The 13,919-nt window shown below is 44.2% G+C and overlaps 1 protein-coding gene across 1 annotated transcript in view; it reads left to right on the top strand.

Annotated features, from left to right (window-relative positions):
• Positions 1 to 13,919, top strand: part of LOC138265534 (arylacetamide deacetylase-like) — a 239,951-nt gene that overhangs the window by 46,334 nt on the left and 179,698 nt on the right. The gene's annotated exons all lie outside the window — the stretch shown is intronic.

Genomic DNA, 13,919 nt, shown 5'->3' with positions numbered 1-13,919 from the left:
ACCACAATAGTGGCAGTCCTTTGATCAAACTGCAGAGATCCTTTATTTCTGGCTGCTTGGAACATGCCCAAGTTATAGATTGTCACATTATCGGTCGTTCATTTAAACAGTTCATTGGCAGGCCATTGGGTCCTAATACTTTCTCTGATTGCAAATCTCGGATGGCCCTGGCTATCTCCTCAAATTTCAAGTCTTGTTCTAGAATGGTCCTGTGTTTGGCTGACAACGTCTGGTTAGACAATTCCCAGAGGAGGTTGGAGCAGTCTTCATCAGACTAGGAAGTTTTGGTGGCCTACACCTCCGCATAGTATTTAGTGAACATTTCCGCTATCACAGTACTAATTGTTTGGAGCACTCTCAGAGTGTCTTGGACATGCAGGACCCAGTTTCATCCCCAGTCCCTCCTTTCTTGCCATACAAGCAGCTTGTTGGCTTTATCCCCAATGTCAGATAATCGTTGCTGACTGGGCTTGTGCCCTGTCCTCCACCACGTCTCGCAGTTCCTGCTGCATAAGTCTAAGCCGATGATGCAACTGAGGGCTTCTTTCCCCGTCCCTCAGGGCCTGGGTTTCTAGTTTAGCAATCTCTCACTCTAAGGTCAGTTGGGGAGTGATCTGATATTCTGTGTGGTTTGTGTACTGCATCTTTGATTTTGCCTGTGGAAAGGTTGTTGTGTGACGATATAATCAAGTCGGGAGTAGCTCCTTTGTGCTGCAGACTGATAAGTGAATTGCCTAGTTTGAGAGTTGTGTACGCGCCCAAGTCCACCAATCCTAGTGCATCTATGAAAGCTCCTAGGGAACCTTAATCACCCATAGCATATGAGCTGGTTTCCTGGTCCATCTTTGGGTCTATCACTGCTTTCATGTCTCCCCAATTAGAAGTATCTCCGTGGGATCTCCACAAACACAGCTCTGAGTGCAGGGAGAGTATCGGCATGGAGTCTAGGCGGTACATAGGCAGAGCAGACATTAAGGCTATGACCTTCCCAGTGTCCAGTCTGTGACACATACGTGCCAAGTGGATCGCTCCAGGTTCTATGGCAAATAAAGGGTAGTGACTTTCTAATGAGGATGTCCACTCTAAAGTATCTGTTGTGTAGCCTGTTTGTGCCAGAAGGATATACCCAAACCGGATGAGTGCTTTACAGTGGTTGCCTTTTAGATGTGTCTCCTGAATGAGGACTAAATCTCAGGCACGTCTCTGAAGGTATTGGAGAATTATTGTGCATTTGACATTACTGCCAGGCCATTTACATTCCATTTTAGGGTCTTCAAAGATAGTGGTATGGGGGCAGTCATGGTGGAAGTAGTATATGAGGTGTCACCATCACAACCAGTGGGGACCCAGGCCTGTCTCCTTTCTATTGTTGAGTATCTTGTGACCCAGTCTGTTTCTGAATAGTGCTAAACAGCAAAGACGTTCCCACCTTACTGCTACCCTGCACCACATGCTCAGAACTGCTCACCTCCCCAACATGCAGAGCACCTGTTGCCCGAACTGTGAAATGCAAAACATCAGGGTTGGTGGCATCACCTCAACGAACCGGACAGACTCATGGAAAAACTATTCCTATGTTGGCAAATAACTATTCCACATGTATGTTGTTCCTTGTCATTAACTACATCTACCCCCACCCTCCCAAAGCCAGACATTATCCGGCCCACTCATTTTCCAGGACTACAGCAGCTGTTGCCTAAGGTGCATCCAGCAGGGTGCAATACCGCTTATTCCGTCATCCCTGGTGGTACCAAAAGTGTCCCTGATAAGAAGCCATTGCAGCAGATCTGCTATAGGTCCCCTGGAGTGCCTCTAGCTGGCTGCGCTCCCCTACAGGTTACAGTAGTTTCAGGTTAAGGTTGGTCTCCCATACACCCCGTACGCTGCTCTCGCTGTTTTAATCAGCCAACAGTTCGCTAACCCTCCAGCCTTCTCCGGTGAAGTGAATTGCAAGGATTTGTCCTACTCCACCACACACAGTCTCGCCGGGTACAGCACCATATATTTAAGATCTTTAGTTCAAAGTACCTTTTTTACTTTGTCAAAACTGCGGCACTGGTGGTGTACCAGCAAGGTGAAGTCTGGAAAGAAGCGTATGAGGTAGAATGAGGAAGAATAGTTCAACACTGGGTTCCCTCTGCCCCTTCAGAGACCCCCCTTGACCCTAATATTGCTCATGGTGCGCAGCCCTCCTGATTTTCCAATTTAGGAGCCACCATGTTGTTTTGCTTGATAAGGAATTGTAATTGTTCCCTACAGCCTCTTATTGGTGGACTTTAGGGAGGTGATGTGAGATTCAGCTGTGGTGAGTTTTCCTGATAGTTTTTTTTAAATCAGCCTTCAGGAGCATGACAACCACAGTTACAGCATCAATTTTAGGTTCTAGAGTGCCCTTTAGGTCTGGGATGGTGCCATTATCTCACTCAAAGAGTGTTCTACAGCATCTGGTTAAACTGTCTATCTCTCAGCAGCCTTGTGAGGCAGCCAGTCTAATGCATATTTACATTTTATTGGGCTTTGAAGGTGCCATGGTTCTCACCATCACCCCTGGGGCCCTGGGCAGCCCGTACAGGATGCTACTGTCTTTGTTTTCCCCTTATGGGGTAAGTCCCCTCTGATCAGTGTGAGCCTGGGGAGCATGAAGCAGTCCTTATGGTGGTCGGGATAGGTGCCTATGATCTCATGTAGGGCATCGGCCCATTGCACTTTGGGATCTTGCAGTGATCACCACTTACTGCCCCCCTGTGAAGTCTCGGACGATTAAGCAATTTTCAGTCCCCCAGGGCCCAGCCTCTGCATCCGACAGCGTGCTCCTCAGCATCTAAGTGTGTATCAACTGGGGGGGGGGCTGTCTCAGACAAATGTCTTGCGGTCTCCGCTATAGGATAGGGGGCACAGACCACGCCACATGCATCTCACCAGTGCTGCTCAAAGTTTCGGGGCACTAAACATTTACTTGAAGCAAAGGCTGCACCTCCAGGCCTTAGATGTGTCTCACTTGGTGGCCGGTGCCTCTGCATCCCACTCGGTAAGTTATCACAGGCAGTGTGACAGAGCACTCCCATTGTCAGGGAAGGGAGGCCCCACCTCCCAATGGTATCGTCGATGTTCCAGTGTTGGAATTTGGGCCTCTGCAGTCTCCATCCTGATAGTTGTTGTACAAATATTTTACAAAAATACAAAAAAGTCTCAAAAAAATAAAAATGAGACAAAAATATAAAATACACAAGCACAAGGACGCACACTTATAAAATAAAGGTAAAAGAGTCATGGAGGAATATGATAGGGGCAGGATTGAAAAGATTTAGGGGGTCATTCTGACCCTGGCGGCCGGTGACCGCCAGGGTCACCGACCACGGGAGCACCGCCAACAGGCTGGCGGTGCTCCCTCGAGCATTCGGACCGCGGCGGTTCAGCCACGGTCAGAAACGGAAAGTCGTCGGTCTCCCGACGACTTTCCGCTGCTCGGGTGAATCCTCCATGGCTGCGGAGCGCGCTCCGCAGCCATGGGGATTCTGACACCCCCTACCGCCATCCTGTTCCTGGCGGGTCTCCTGCCAGGAACAGGATGGCGGTAGGGGGTGCCGCGGGGCCCCTGGGGGCCCCTGCAGTGCCCATGCCCATGGCATGGGCACTGCAGGGGCCCCCGTAAGAGGGCCCCACTGTGTATTTCAGTTTCTGCAAAGCAGACACTGAAATACGCGACGGGTGCAACTGCACCCGTCGCACCTTTCCACTACGCCGGCTCCATTCGGAGCTGGCGTCCTCGTGGGAAGGTCGATTTGCCCTGGGCTGGCGGGCGGCCTTTTGGCGGCCGCCCGCCAGCCCAGGGCAAATCTCAAAATACCCTCAGCGGTCTTGTGACCGCGGAGCGGTATTTTGACGGGGGAACATTGGCGGGCGGCCTCCGCCGCCCGCCAATGTTAGAATGACCCCCTGGATTGAAAACAGGCACCATGCACAGAACAGAGAAAAGCAAGTAAAACAAAATGCCTGCGCACATGTGACTGCATAGTGACATTTTGCACCGCAGAACGTGCTACTCGCACTAGACAGCAGTGTGAACAGGCTGTTGAGAAAAATTCATACCATTCACATAGTTAAGCAGAGTCTCGCAGAGTTTTGGGGAACTCTGCATAGCAAAACTCCATGAGTTCTGCCCAGGCCTAATCTACATAACAATAAACTCCACCCCACCATGTCACTTATGATAGTAAAATTACAATCAGCAGTTCATGAATTGCTTTCAATAGTCATTGCATTACTGTCAGCATGTAATGATTTTATTACAGAAAAACATTCCGCCCAGAAAAGATGGAATTTAGCATACAAATGTAGAGCTTTCCTTTTCTTTTCTTTCTTTACTTTACTTTTAGTCATTTAGTCAGTAAGCTTGAGGCAATAAGGTGGGGTGATTTGACCTGCAGAACCAACATCTAACACCTCAGGTCTTGAAACGGAAATGTAATTTTTGTTCAAAGACATTTATAATGCACGATGGTGTATGTAACACCCGGCGATATTTCTGCAGTAGCTTAATGCATGGAATGGTGCTTCCACGTGGTGTATATATTATTGCTACGGGCCGCTCAAGATGTTTACCCAAAAGGATGGCATAGTTCCTCGACTGTCTGTCTTAAAGCCCTCCAAAGATTTGATTCCATTTTAAGCACCAAATAGAATTGAGGAGTAAGTATGTGCAGAGGTTTTGGGTGGCTGGGATTACATTTTCTGTACAGTAGCTACACATATTTACCTCTATTACGAGCTAAATATGACTGTATGGGGAATAACTGTGTAGAGTTGGTAGTATTCCGTACAGTATTCCCTCTTCTTTGGGTTTATTGCCCAGATTTATCAGCTGCTCTGAACAGGGCAGCTGGTATTAGGTGGTGGGAGAGGAGAGAGGAGAAGTGATGGGGATAACCTTGTCTAGTAGGGAAAGGCATTACATGCTTGCGCTGTGCCTTTCCTGAGGGGCAGGCAGTGGGCAGGAAATGGAACCTGGCTGCAAAGTGAGTTTTGCCTGCTGGATTTTGGAGCCAGTCAAATTGAGTCATTCCTAGACCTGGTAAATGCAGGTACATGAACAACAGCCAACTCATGATAGATCTGCTCAGCTCAAAATTCAGGCCAAAGTTTTTTACCATCAGCTTTTAATTTTAAAGTATTCAGTGCCTCAGTGCTGACTTCTCTGCCAAGTGTTTCCTCCAGTATAACGACTTCTACTGACACAAATATCAGTGGGAAACCATACACATCTCTGAAGGTGTTCAGGACACACATCATTAACGTTATCTATATGATGAACATGTGCAGCAAGAAAACCTAAGTAAACGTAGTGAAAAGGTGCATTTTTGTTTTGTGTATTTGTGGACATGTAAGAGAAACATAAAGATGAATATTAAAGTGCATTGATGTAATAGTTTTTATTTTAAACACTATGCTCTTTTTTCACGTTAGCACATGCAAAATATTTTATAACCGGGGACCACCAGGGATCCAAAATGCCTACTCAGAGGGTCTGTGACTTTATAGCTAATTAAATATTATTAGTAGGTTTACAATTTGTCTGTAAATACAGAAATTGGAGGCTAAAAGTTAAGTTGATATTAGTTTTGATTGAAGCAGCATAAGTACAAAACACCAAATTTAGTATGGAAGCTGGGTGCCCTCAATTAAAGTACTGAGGAGCTTATTTACAAGGAGCTTACTCTGCCATTGCATACTTTTTTTAACCCAGTGGCAGCTCTGTGCTAGCTCCATATTTACAAAGTGACACATTTGGGCAAATGTGTCATTTTTTCTGGGCCTCCGTCAAAATAAGCCTGTGCGAGATCCAGCTGTGTCACAATCATTTTAACATATGCAGAGTGGACGTTCCGTCGAAAAAAGTCACTTACAACTGGTGCAGTGGTATTTACAAGATTTTCCTCTTTTGACACTGCAATGCGTCACAATTCCTACACCACCCAAACCCAGGCATAGGGACTGACACAGTGGCTTTAAAACAGAAATCTGTCCATTTGAAGTAACATCACACCCTGGAAGATGTTTTGTACCTCGGCACTGTTTGTAGTAGGTCTACACATGTGCCAATCATGTTGTAGGACCCCTTGACTAACCTGGGACTATGGCACCTATGATCCCATCAGCCAATGCTGCAAGGCAATGTGACATACTTTTTTCAAGGGAATGGCCAGGATTGTCACTTCTCTAGGGTGGAAAAGTTCCTCAAGTCTAGGTTTGCATATTCCAAAGGAGAACAGGTAAGTACACACATAAGGTAAGTAACACATGTATTTCCACTTCACATTCCAAAATATACTTATATTCACTTACATTACACTGTCACTCACCATGTCACACATCCTCAGGTCTCTGCATGCTCATAAGTAGACAAAGTCCTCTTTAATGTGACACATGGCCATACTTCATACATTACTTTTTACATCCAGGACCAATGTAAATGTGTAGATGGTGATATTCCACCATTTTATAGTCCTTAACATTGGCGATCACACACTGGGCTTCTTGCGTCAATCTGAACTGACACATTGTCTCAGATTTTTGACACATTGTTGAAGTTGTATTACGAGTCCTGGCCTTTCCAATATTATCATCAAAAACAAGCTTTATTTGGTCATAAATACTCCATCAAAATATTCAAGGGAAAAACACACAGTTAAACATTATAAATACAATAAAAAACATAAAATAGCTAGATACATAAAAAGCGAATCATACTGACAAATATCAGTCATTCCCTAAAAATAACTTCCACCTATACCAAACAGCCTCTAGGAATTTGCTAACAGCAAATACAATTACATTTGAGGTATCACTCTTCAAAATCCTAGAGGCTACCTCATACTGTCTGACTATTAATTTCAAGTAGATTGGACAAATCCACTTGCAATGAGGACAGCATATACAGGGCAGAAACACAAAATATGTTCGCTAGCCTCAGAAGCTGCACTACAAACAAGACAATTATCTGACAATTAACCCTTTACCCAATGATTTGTAAAAGACTTTAACGGCACACAGCCAAACTGAAAACATACATAAAGACTCCTAAGAAAAGGTTTTGCAATAAAAATCAGAAATGGCTCAAAGCTGAGAAACAACTTTAATTAAAAGAATTGATTAGCAAGGCACAAATTACAAGCATGCAATACATAGTTTTCCCGTACAAGTGCCCAGTATCGAGTCTTCAGCGTAACAGCTTGCGCTTTATTTATGCCATTTGGATTATCCCAGTAGCACCTTAACCGTAACTTATTTCGCCACAAGAAGACATGCCTCAGCCATGGAAATGTTGATGCATTTTGTCTTATCATTATATCCTTAGGGCAAGGTCTGCAGTAGACCAAAGACAGATCCAAAATGTCAGAGGCCTGAAGGCAGCCAAGTCTGAAATTCGATTTAAACCTACATCAAGATAAATTGTGGTCAATGAGGTACTAACTGGACATGCAAGAAGCGATCTAACAAAATATTTTTTTGCTGCTGTCACTTTCTGAGTATTGTAGTATCCCCAGATTTCGGCTCCAAAAATTGCTGCATTCTGTACTTTATGCCTGATAATCTTTAAGCATGGGACATACTACTCTTGAGCTTGTATCTCTGAAGAAATGCAGGGTGGCAAAGACCTAGGGTGAATAAGAAGGGAACTCTTAGAAAGCTGATTATCCCAGCAGAATCTATTAGATACCCTGAACACCAATTAGTCAAACAAGTGGACTCTTTCAAGAGAAACATTAGCCACTGTGATAGTGCAATTTTTAACACACCCAAACTCAAAACCATGAACTTTGTTTTTGCAACATTCAAGTCCAGACCTCTAGACCTATAGCCGCTAGGTGTTTTGAAAAACAAGAGGGAATCCTCAGCGTAAAGCAAAATGGGAGTCTTCTTATTGTTTAAAATTGGTGCATCATTCTGGCAGGTAAGCAATAATTGGACCACCTTGTTAATATATATTGTAAACTGGGGGGCGCCAAAACACAACCGGTTCTGAGGACACGTTGGATAGGGATACGATCGATTAGTTCACCCATGCTGCCCCATAGAACTTGAGAATAGGTATCCTGATATAACCATACTTATATACGCACCAAATTCCTTGGGGCTCTCATACTACATAGCATCTCCCACAGCTTCTCCTTAGGGACCAGATCCAATACGGCCTGTAAGTCAACAAAAGACACATACAGCTTCTGTTTAGAAAGAAACACATACTTCAAATACAGAGCCAAGCAAAATACTTGGTCAGAAGTACTGGTCTTAGGCCTAAAGTCAGCTTCAAAAAGGAGAAAGGAGATATTACAAGATATGAGTCTGCCCAAGATAACAGCTTGTCAAGAACCTGAAGTGCAAAAACGTTTTGCAGGTTACAGATCAAGCTGATTGATCTATAATTTGAAGGGATACTCGGGTTGCCCTTTTTGTAAACAGGGATAATTTCTACCCCTTTCCAAGCATCAGGGATAGCACCACCTGTAGCTATAACATTAGAAACCATATTAATATAACTAACCTAAATAAATGGTTCAGATTTATACATATTGTCAAGGATTTAATCAGACCCTGGAGCCTCAACTCGTTTTGGTAAAGCTAAAGGTTTGCTGGTCTCAGGTTGAATGTGATGAATGTAAGATTTTGTAGAGTCACAAATACCATGATAAAGGATCTTCCAAGAAACCCATCTACTTCCTGCAGGATAGCCGCCAGCAATTCCTACTAAATTGCATCTTCCCAAGGCCTCTTAGCCTGAGCAAGAGTATTTTTGTATTTATTTCTAGCATCTCTAATCAGTTCCTGCAAGGAAGTCCCACTGGCATTTTTCAAAAACAATTTTGCTGCAGAACAATCAGAATTAAAACGCTTCTTCTGTTTCCCAGCTGCACACTGTTTAGTAACCATCTTTTTATTAAAAATATCTTGTAGCTTATCCACAAAGGGACAGTGAATCGTAAGAATCGGAATGTCCTTAATGTAGTATTCAAATTTAGAGAACACTGCCACAAATTGTTCATAAATCCTCATATACAGTCGCATCAGACATAACTCTATGCCAAGAAACCTGCTGGTAGTTGCTAGCCAATATGGGCTCAGGTACAACAGTATTACACTTATTATCCAACCTTTGAAACATTTCACCCATTAGGGTCAACAGAGAATTGTAGTTTTCTCCCCTCGTATTGCCCAATATTTGCACAAACTAATATAAAACATATATAATCTATAACACTGGTTCAGTTACCACGTTTAAAGGTCGGATCCCTATTGAGGTCTGATTGAGTCCTGCCATTGCAGGCTCTCTGACCCCACCCCAAACTGAATGCAGCTATCTGAAAGGCAACATAAGAGCTTAGATACTTACCTCTCCCTGATGACCTACGTTTACCCCATATCTCATACTCTTGAGTCACTAAGGTCTTTAATATAAAAAGAAGGTTCAAATGAACAACTAACATTACCCTCTACTAAGAAAAACTACTCTCCTGCAAAGCATCTACAAGCCCATTCAGCTGGTCAAGAAGTGGAGACTCCATAATGGATGAAACCGATCTGGCATGCACATTAATCACACCCAGCTTGAAACTCTTTGGGAAGGTACGCTGAACACCCAATATGTCAGGGGAGTATATTTTCACCACTGAATGGAACATTGCAACGTATTGTTTAGTAGAATAAGTAGACCCCTTTAGCACAACCACTGCTTTCCATAACTTGGGCTCCGCACTATAAGTTAAAAAGCCTTCAATAAATAACCTCTTTGTAGCCCATGTCTCTTGGAAGAGGCAGATGTCAAAAAGTTAATAAAAGAGACCCATTCAGGGTCTAATAACTTGTTACTTACATCGGACAGATTCCAAGAGCTAATACATAAACGGGGTTAGACTATCACCCCCACTAAATCCAGGGTAGGAAATAGAAGGTTGTGAAGGTCTACTCAAACTGAAAATAATTAAACAATTTTCATCATTCCTTTTAGTCAGTGCCTCATAATCCCCCCTGGGTCCCACACTGCCAGTAGCCTTATAACAAGTCCGAAGGCCCCATCTGCACACATGGACCTTGGGACATTAAGTAGTCAGTCGACTTCATTCAGCATAGAGCTCGGGTTAAGGATCCATGGACCATCTACAGGAGTAGGAATACAAGATGGGGCACTAACACGCTTCCGCCCAAACTTAACAAAGGTCTCAGCATTAGGTGGATGGAACTTCAATCTTATGTCAGTAGTTAGTGAAGACCTGAGATTACAAATGTGCAAGTCATAAGTAAGAAGTTCATTAACCAACATCTTAGCTCTCATCTGTAGGGCAATAAAATCATAATCATCCCCTACCTGGGAGTATCTCTTTGCGCTTACAATGTCTGATCTAATAATTGAAAGACCTAAAGCAATGCACAGCCTTATTAATCAAAGAAACCTCATTCTCAAAAAACCTAGCTGAAACTTTTGGGACTTTTAATCATATAAAGACTTCTTTCAGGGGACCCCCTTAAAGCTTAAGGTCTGCTTGGTATTCAGCATGAGCCCAAGATTGAGGTTTTAAGCTGATATTCACATCCTTAGTAGGCACACGAATGGGACCATACAAACTTGTTGGCAAGACAACCCCAGTTGGAGGGAGTGTACTTTGGGAAGTGGATTTAGGAGCACCTGGGTGATCTGATTCACCAAATCGCAGTCAGGCACATTCTCCTTGAGTCGCGAATCCATGCTCACAAAGGAGTGCCTAGTAGCCAAACCCTGTTGTAATTTACTTTCATTATTCAGACTGCAAGCCACAGGGAAGACCCTGATGGCAACAGTGTTGGTTTCTCTGAAGCGGAAGGAGACCCCCCTCCCCGGCACCTCTGTCATCAAGGATAGAAAAAATATTTTTTCCCACCCGACAAGAACACTTGCCTTCACAATTAGCAAATGGGCCTAATCCCCCTTTAATTTTCCCAAGGCTCAAATGCAAAAAAATCTTCAAGTCATCTATCTTAGAATGTATTAGTGTGAGGTCCTCATTTGGCTGGATACAGTCCGAAGCTCCAGGATGGGCATTCACAGAAAGCAGCACCACCTTCTCAAAGTTTTTAGATATTAACTCAACTTCCTCCAATGGGCCGAATCTGTTGTAGCATGGAATATTAGGACAAACAACAACCACAGAACTAAGAGGCAGTCTGGGAGGCTGACATTTACAGAACCTCCCTTGTTAGAATTTTGCAAAGAAATTGCTTCCTAGGGATTTTGAGTCTCCAAGGTAGATGGAACATTATTTATGATTGAAGATTTAGCCAACGATGGGCTGCTAATTCCTGAAGGACCCTTCAACACTTTACTAAACATTGTGGGGACTTTATTAGTTTGAGGCTTATTTGCATTCGAGGTCCCAGGGACATTGTCCTTTAGAATTTCCTCCACATCCTCAATTAAAAAGTCAATATCATTTAGCGTGCTCTGTGCACTAGATTTGGCCAATCACACAGTTCCATTTTTAACAGACTTGGCCGATTTATCATACTTATCAAATGTGTCAGGTTTCCCCAGTTTCTTAGTGTCACTATGAGGCAGAGGAGGGTCCACAGTTTTCCGCTTCCCCATCGCTTGAGAATAACTACTGATCATGGTAACAGTCAGTAACAGCAAAGCAACAAATCGGGCAATGAGCAGGGGACAGCAGACAAGGGGAGTAATAGAGTAGTTGATAGACTTACCAGAGCAGCTTTACTGTTCACTTCAAGAAAGGGTGGCCCAGAGTTAGATATGGAGTCTGTGGTTGGCAGTCAGTTTGCACGCTGTCCAAGCAGGGACCCTCACTCTACTCAGGGCAAAGGAGATACACACTCAAGATAACCCCTGCTCACCACCTTGGTAGCTGGGCACACGTAGTCAAGCTTATCTTAAAGGCAATGTGTAAAGTATTTGTACCAACACACTCAGTAATACAGTGAAAACACTACAAAATGAACACCACCCCAGTTTAGAAATACAGGTAATATTTATCTCAATCAAACAAAACGAAAATGACAAAAATCCAACATACACAAGTCAAGATATGAATTTTCGAAGGAATAAGAATCTTACTCCAGAGAAAACAATGGAAATGTTGATTTTACTCAAAGTACCTGTTTTGTATCAAAAATAAAGCATCACGGGCAAGCATGCGTTGGAAAAGTCAGCGTCTTTCCTTACTCGCAAGTGAGGCCATGCGTCATTTCTTCTCTGGTCGGGTAGGCGATGCGTTGTTTTTCTCCCTCGCAAGAGAGCGATGCGTCGAGTTCCAGATCTGCACCGAATGACGATGACTTTCATACCCAGGGACGAAGCATGAGAAATCCGGTCACACGGTGTTGGAAAACCGCGCTGCGTGGGGTTTGCATCGTTATGAGCAGCCGCAAGCGGGTGATGCGTCGTTTCTAAAGCCGAGAAGCGTTGATCTCCCAGCCGCGATGCAGGTCGAGCGTCGATTTTAGCCGCAAAGCAGGTGGGGTGTTATTAACAGCAATTTGCAGATGGTGTGTAAAAAAAAATTCACACGGTGTTCTGTGTGTGGATTTCAGCTCTTGTCCTGCCAACTTCATCTTCCGAGGGCCTAGGGACTGGAAAGGCACCACTATGCAGCGCAGGAGTCTCACCAGAGAGTCCAGGTGCTGGCAGAGGAAGTCTTTGATGGCTCTGGGACTTCAAAACAGGGGGCAAGCTCAGTCCAAGCCCTTGGAGATTTTTCTCAAGCAAGAATGGACAACAAAGTCCATTCTTTGTTCCCTTTGACAGGCAGAAGCAGCAACTGCAGGATAGCCCAACAAACCAAAGTCATAGGCAGGGGCAGCAGTTCTCCTCAGCTCTTCAGCTCCTCTCCTTGGCAAAGGTTCCTCTTGGTTCCGGAAGTGATCTAAAAGTCTGGGGTTTTGGGTCTACTACTTATACCCTTTTCTGCCTTGAGGTAGGCAAACTGCAAAGGACAGTCTCTGTTGTTCACAAGATCCTGCCTTGCCCAGGCCAGGTCCCAGACACACACCAGGGGATTGGAGACTGCATTGTGTGAGGGTAGGCATAGGCCCTTCAGGTGTAAGTGACCACTCCTCCCTCCACTCCAGCTCAGATGTCTCAGCAGGATATGCAGGCTACACCCAACTACCTTTGTGTCGCTGTCAATAGGAGATTCACATCCAGAGAATCCACAAACAGGCAGAGTCACAGAATGGTTTAAGCAAGAAAATGCCTACTTTCTAAAAGTGGTGTTTTCAAACTAACAATCTAAAAAACAACTTCACTAAAAGATGTATTTTTTATTTGTGAGTTCAGAGACACCAAACTCCATATTTCCATCTGCTCTCAAAGGGAATCTCAACTTTAAGAATATTTAAAGGCAGCCCCCATGTTATGCTATGAGAGAGATAGGGCAGTGAAAACCAAATTTAGCGGTACTTAACTGTTAGGACATGTAAAACCCACCAGTACATGCCCCACCTTTATTATACTCCGCACCCTGCCCATGGGGCTACCTAGGGCCTACCTTAGGGGTGCGTTACATGTACAAAAGGGGAACGTTTAGGCCTGTCAAGTGGGTACGCTTGCCAAGTCGAATTGGCAGTTTAAAACTGTACACAAAGACACTGCATTGGCAGGTCTGATCCGTGTTTACAGGGCTACTAATGTGGGTGGCACAACCACTGTTACAGGCCTACTAGTAGCATTTGATTTGCAGGCCCTAGGCACCTCTAGTGCACTTTACAAGGGACTTACTAGTAAATAAAATGTGCCAATTAGGGATAAACCAATCACCAATGCAATTTACACAGAGAGCATATGTGCTTTAGCACTGGTCAGCAGTGGTAAAGTGCCCAGAGTCCTAAAGCCTACAAAAACTGGTCAGAACAAAATAGGAGGAAGGAGGCAAAAAGTT

This window comes from Pleurodeles waltl, chromosome 11, assembly GCF_031143425.1.
Source record: "Pleurodeles waltl isolate 20211129_DDA chromosome 11, aPleWal1.hap1.20221129, whole genome shotgun sequence".
Classification (NCBI taxonomy): Eukaryota; Metazoa; Chordata; class Amphibia; order Caudata; family Salamandridae; genus Pleurodeles; species Pleurodeles waltl.
This window is presented reverse-complemented; position numbering and strand designations above follow the sequence as displayed.